Source organism: Dioscorea cayenensis, chromosome 18 (genome assembly GCF_009730915.1).
Source record: "Dioscorea cayenensis subsp. rotundata cultivar TDr96_F1 chromosome 18, TDr96_F1_v2_PseudoChromosome.rev07_lg8_w22 25.fasta, whole genome shotgun sequence".
NCBI classification, from domain to species: domain Eukaryota; kingdom Viridiplantae; phylum Streptophyta; class Magnoliopsida; order Dioscoreales; family Dioscoreaceae; genus Dioscorea; species Dioscorea cayenensis.
In genome coordinates, this window is record NC_052488.1 from 5,989,392 (window position 1) to 5,996,454 (window position 7,063).

The window sequence follows — 7,063 nt, forward strand, 5'->3', positions numbered from 1 at the left end:
TATCTCACCCATAACTGTCTCCTATGAGCTTAAGACTGTGAATTGAAGCACATGTCCTTCTCCTTTATATTGGGCAACAACATAGAAAGTTATTATTGTTGATGACACCTACATGAAATTTTAAATAGTTTGTAAGATTCCACAACTATGAAAGAATGACGAAGAAGAAGAAGAAGAAGAAGAAGAAGAAGAAGAAGAAGAAGACACCTACATGAAATTTCAAATAGTTTGTAAGATTCCACAACTACGAAAGAATGAAGAAGAAGAAGAAACAAAAGAACAAATTTACATGTTGAAAAAGAAGATGAAAAAGAAGAAGTTCAAGTGTTGATATTCTCCACTGGCAACCCAAACAAGATGAAAAAGAAGAAGTTCAAGTGTTGATATTCTCCACCGACAACTCAAACGAGAAGAAAAAGAAGTTGTTGAAGTGTTGATATTCTCCATCGGCAACCCAAACAAGATGAAAAAGAAGTTGAAGTGTTGATATACTCTATTGGCAACCCAAACAAGATGAAAAAGAAGTTGAAGTGTTGATATACTCCATCGGTAACCCAAACAAGATGAAAAAGAAGTTCAAGAAAAATGAAAAGAAGAAGAGTGAAAAGTCAAAAGTTCTAACAAAGAAGCTTTAAAAAAAGACATGACTACACATCACATTTAATATGACAAGACTTGGAGGGAACTCCATCCACCTTTTGTTTTTTCATCTCACATGGGCATTTGTGATATTTTCCACTCACTTAACTGATGGAATTAACACCAGGGGCTAAAAAAAATTTGATTGAAAAAAGGAAGGACCTAATGAAATATGGAAAAGTCAGAATAACTAAACGAGAAGTTTGAAACTTCACAGGGAGTTATAAGTAATTTTTCCTATAAATAATTTACAACAAATATTGCAATATGCACCCATAATACTTTACCATGTTGCCTCATTAATAGAGTTCAAATCTAAGTAAAGCAATTTTCTGAGAACAGTTGATGTGGAAATGGGGAACTTGTAATAATTTGGGTACAAGTGACAAGATCATGAATGTACTTTGCTTGAGAGATACAGACATCGCCATGAAAAGGTATACTTGTTAGGATTAAAATTAATAAAGTATGCACATTTACATAATTGAGATCCAAAATAGAAAGTCTCATGAAACCCTGAATCTATGATGAATCAAAAGAATAAACATATAAATATGTGGAAGCGTACATAATTCAATAACTAAATATTAGTAATGAGTTATGATCTTCCAATTCTATATGTTTTTCCAGTCCAAAAAGTTCTCAATCTCTTTGATGGAGATGAAGAAAACTCTCTGGAAAAATTAAATTACGTATGAATGACAACGCCCCTTGTGTGTGACTCACAAGTGCATGGGTTTGTTGAAGTAATAAATCCCAGGTGAGTGGGTATTGTATCCACAGGGAGTAGGGAATAAAAATACCAAGATTGCTATCTAACTAAGCAAAGACGGAATAATGATTTTGTTGATAAAATGTAATGAAAGCAAGAATAAAAGAAACAAGAAAGAGAGAAGCACAAATAGATGAGAGGTAAGACAATCGATAGAAGTGGGGTACTTGGATATTGTTCCACCTAGGACAATTGCTTCAAGTGCAAAATCAACTATTATATCTCCTAATTGACGCTTAATGAGTTGAGAAAATCCTTAAACACACGGTCCCAAACCTAAGGTCAACTGTGACTAACTCTACACTATGTCCTGGCGAAGAAATCGATCAATCTTAACACCTCACACTGTGTAGAGTTGCAAGACGCTCTAGGGATTCCAAGTGATAAACCCTATTCCAATATATAGATCTAACTCTTTGGTTCAGGCGAAAGACCTCTAGTCGCAATTAAGCCCTAGGTGCTAAAGTCACTTCAACGCTTCACTCCGTTGCCTGTGCAACTAAGCCCCAGCGGAGGTCATCCCTTAGCCCGTTCACTCTACTATGATCGCAAAGAACTCTTGGAACGTGGAGGTAGGATAAATCACATCGGAGGGGAAAGGGGATGCCCCGCTACCTCTTGACTCACCCTCTCGACCCTCTCCAATCTTGCAATGTTTAACCCTCATGGTGTGACACTCACTCACAAAGGTTACCAATGTAGACTCTCAACCCTAGTGTCACTCTAAGGGAGAAATCATACAACAAGAATTCAAGATTGAAACTCAATTAAAGATATTAATTAAGGAAAACATAATAGAGGATTAATGAAACAAATACATCCTAGGGTTCACAAATTCAAGTACCCACTAGGGGTTTAGCTCTCCATAGAGCTAGTTACAATCAACAATGAAATCGAATGTAAAAACAAGTAATCCATAGAAAACCCCCCTCGGTATTCGTGTCGATGGTCTTGTGGAGTAGCCTCATCTCCTCCAAAGGTCCCTTTGTCAGCCTATGGCAAACCTCGCCGGATCGATGCCGACGAAAGCTTCCCCAATAACCTTCTTCCAAGCGGAGCGCGGTGTCGAATCCGTAGAACCACTCCAAAAACTTGGCAAAAGCCTCTCAAAATCCTAGCCGACAGCCTCCCAAAAGATAGAGAAAAATTGGAGAGAAGGGTGAAAAGAATCTCCAAAAATCGGACTGAATCACAGCTTAAATAGGACTGGAATCGGGCATCCACACGCCCCTGTGGATTCTTCACACGGGCCTATAGAATTTCCACACGGGCGTGGGGATTCTCTGGAAATCTGATTTTTGGCCGGCTATGAACAGTAACTGCTATAGTGTATGCTACAGTGATTTGCTACGCTACCTGCTACAGTACTCCACCAAAACACTCAAAATTCCACATTTTTCATCGAGGCAACATAAACGGGCACACGTTTATGCTGTAGATCACGACTCTTATTCAGTCAAAGGCCTCATTGGTGAAGATCTTGCTATCTATGCACAAGTTAGGATAAGCAAATGTGACTGCCTTCGTGCCCCTCCAACTCATTGTAATGACTTGAATACATGGAGGTTGGCACACATTCACATATCTTAGAGCCCCACTTGTGTCTTCGCGTTTATTCCTTCCAAGATTCCACCCAATAGTGCGTTCACGATCTACTTTTGGCTTCTTTTCTTAATACTTAGCTTCACAACCCTACATGCACGAAAAAACACAAATACACATGTATTAGCGCTTAAATCTGATAAAAGTAATGCTCATCGTAAGGAAAGAATGCGAATACTTCGCATTCTTAACACAGAAGCACTTGTTAATGAACTAGGGACAATGATCTTTTAATTTATTTTAGTTACACTTTATTCAATTTGGTCCCTCATTAAATTAAAAATTATATCTAATCTCCACACATAAATCCAATAATAATTATCTTCTTTAACCCATTAAAAAACTTAATTATATCACTTTAGTTGGGCTTAAATAAAAATAGCATACACACATTTAATTTACATACATGGATCTTTAAATTGAAAAAATTTCCAACAATCTCCCACTAGGCCACATATATAAATTTAAATGTGTTAAACTTTATGAGCTCTTGATTTGCTATTTTAAACTTGGAGTATATCTTGACAATCTCACTCATTAACTATACTGATATTGGATCAAAGCTACTTTTGTTGCATTTAGCCCAACTAGATCTATCAATGGTCAGATGTACCAAAATAACTAAATGACATAGATCAATTATGGCTGTGTATTATTGAAATTACATGAAATACGATCATTTCATGTTTACTTTCAACTGGTCCTACTTTACTTTAGTGAGATCAATGGGTTAACATAGATTAATAGAGTGAAAAGTAGTGAATTTCTTTATTTCTAATAAAAAAGTATTCAAGCACGAAAACATAGTCTAAGACAAATATAAAGCAACAAGATATAAAACAATACAAACTTCTATTATAACAAGGTATCCTCATGTAAATCAACACTTATGTGAGCAACATTATGAGATCTCACTCCTTTGTCGTTTGTATTTCAGTTCCTATTGTGTATGTCTAGTAACCCGATTTGAGTTGAGGGCATTTTGGTCATTTTGTTTCTTTGATACTATTGAACTCTTTTATTTTATTAATTTTTTTCCTTCTTAAGATTCATGTCATTATTCTTAATCTTATATATATATATATATATATTTTACTATTATTTTTTAGTAAGTGGGAGAAGCTTCTAATATTATTATTCTCATTATTACTATTGTGAGAAGAGAAGTTTCTTTGGTATTCCTCTTATTGTTCTTATTCATATTGGTACTATTTCTATTTTTATTATATTACTATTATTGTTCTTTTTAATATTGTTATTCTTATTATGATTATCATCCTCGTGATAATGATATTCAAAGAGAAGCTTCCATTGTTCTAAATATGATTAGTATTATTATTATTAGTAATATTGTTATTAATTTTTTTTATTATTATATTGGTGGTTAACTTGATGAGAAGAAGCTTCTAGCCTCCATAGTCTTCTCATCTTCTTCCTAGAGTTTCTCCAAACCGTACCTTCTCCAAAAGGTTGAGTTTCATGGTGTTAAGGAAATCAAGTGCTTTTCCTCTCTTGATCTCCATTTTTCCATCATCAAACCAAAGGTAGGTCTTCCAAGTTTTCATGGTTAAGCTTTTGGTATTAGATTTGAGATTTGTTTGGAGAATTTGTTTTGAAGATCTTGTGGTTGGCTTTAATTTGAAGCTCCTTGTATCTAGATTTCAGTTTACCATGAAAATCCTACTTGTAATCCTTGAAAATATATCAAAATCCATGGCTATGTTTTCATTACATTCGCGGGTTACTGTAGCTACACTGTAGCGCCGAAAATCTTTGGTTATTTTTCTTGTTTCTTAGGTGTATTGTGAAGTCTAGAACCTTTGGAATTCCTTGATAGCCCTGAAATCTAGTTGTGAGCCAAGTTTAGGCCTCTTTAGGGTTGCATTGCTTGGTTAGCTAAGGGTTTAATTTTTGTTTGCTTATTCTTATGTGTGTTTGTAATTGTGGTCGGTTGGTTAGGTGTTGAGAACGTGTTGTGCGGCAAAGAGCCAGTGGAAGGATACCCATGGGCTTTTCTAGCCTAAGTAGTGAGTGGGATTATTAAGCATATTCCTACTAGAAGAATATTGATAGTTATATATATATATATATTATTATTATTGCATAAGTAAAGTCTTACTGGTTTTATTCTTGGGTTTCATTATTTTGAATGATAGTTTATTTATTATTAAAAGCTCTTGAAATGACTCCTTTGGTATTTTAAAACTATATTTGGATAATGATCAAGTTTATCCTCAGGGTTTGCAAAGGCATCATACTTGTTTTGAAAACTTTTTATTGAATCATAATTTCCAAGGTGAATATTTTTAGACTCTTGTTAAGATATTAAATGAGTTTATGTAAACTATTCATGCAACACATTTCATGTTATTGTTGATGTTATGATTGAAATGTTTATTGAAGGATTTCTTATCCAAATGATGCTTGGTTGATGAAAAGATATCGGTTTGAGATGTTTTGGATAGCTTACTCACTTTTGAAGTTATAGTTGGTTTATGCGAAAAATGGTGATTCTAACGTAAGAATGGTTTTACAATTCCTTTAAATGAAGATTTACCAATGTGAAAAGTTCTTGAAATGTTTTCTATGGTTTTTAGAAATTATGTTGAATTGTGATTTGGCTTATTTCAAAGAACTTGATAAAGAACATGTTACTTGTGAAAAGAAACCATATATTTTGTTTATTATGTTTGGAAGAGCATGTTTTCATGAAATTGGATATTCTTGTTATGAAGTTGAATGAGTTGCGCAAAACTAAGTTGAAATACATTTTGATGATGTTATACTTGAAGTGTATTTTCAAGGACTATTCTCAAATTGATGTTTCTTAGTGAAAATGGTTTCAGTGAAGATGTTATAATTAAGTTATTCACTCTTGGAGTGAGAATTACAATTGTGAACACTTGTGATTTCTCGATGAGAATTTTGCTATCATGTTGATGTATATACTGAGCCTACGGGCTGGATTGTTATTTAAATGTTTTGATAGTGACATGGGAGTCAAGCTCTAGTACTTACTGCAGTAAAAGTGGATAGTTTCCACGGGCTGACCTAGTAGAGGTGGCGTGGAAAACCATCAAACCGGTTTTGCCATTTCAGGTGGGAGCGTAGAGGCCTGATTTGGATATTGTTGGGTTGTTCGGAGTTACCACACGGGCTCCCCAGCCGCCAATGCCTAGATACGCGCATCTTGGTGACTCTTAACCTAATCGAGGCCACGGTTAGCGATGGAGGGTTTTCAAGGCTATTTGTGAGACTATCGACATTTGATTTTTCACATCTGAAACTTTTAAATTGTTGAGTTACTGAAAGGGTGTTTAACCTTGTGTTGAACTTGTATAAAATCATGGATGATTTCAAAAGGTTTCATTTTTGCATTCCATTGAGAAAGTTAAATTTTCTTATGTTATGCTGGTAATTTAAAGTATCTTATTTATTGTTGAACTTGTGAAACCTTCTACTTGTTAGAGTTGTTAACCCTTGTATTTTATGATTTGTTATATCTATATTTATATTGAACTAACCTGGTTTATTTGTAGTATTGTAAAGTCTTATTTGTTGCTTAACTTATTTTTATAGCTTGAACTCATGTTTGACATTCCGTCGATTGGATGTTTTAAACTCTAAATTGAGTAAAACAATTTCTTCGTATTATCTTTTGTTATGTTAAGTTAGTGATTACTCTTATATGATATATAACTATAGATATTATATATATATATATATATATGTATATATATACGTAATCATGTTCTAAACAGTTGGATTTATCATTGAAGTATTGTTTGGGTTATCTATACATTGTGTTTGGTAACCTAAATTTATTATTTTGGAGTTTTGAAAGAGTTTATGTTTTGTGGTGGAAGCTTGGCATGATGTTTAACTCATTTTATATTCAAGTCCCGTGTTGGGTATTTTGGGGATTTGTTGTTGTAAAACCCTAGTTGAGGTGAAAAGACCCTCCTTATACTATCTTTCTATTTTATTATGTTAAAGATTATTATTATATGAAATTTTGTTAAAACTACCCATATTAGAGATCAATATTGT

At 33.9% G+C, this 7,063-nt stretch overlaps 1 long non-coding RNA gene across 1 annotated transcript; it reads left to right on the forward strand.

Moving 5' to 3' along the window:
- The first annotated feature begins 4,418 nt into the window (after positions 1–4,418).
- Positions 4,419–6,393, forward strand: LOC120281810. The gene is made up of 2 exons (XR_005542803.1): positions 4,419–4,557; positions 4,973–6,393. It is a non-coding gene; the product is annotated as an uncharacterized LOC120281810 (long non-coding RNA).
- Positions 6,394–7,063: the final 670 nt, after the last annotated feature.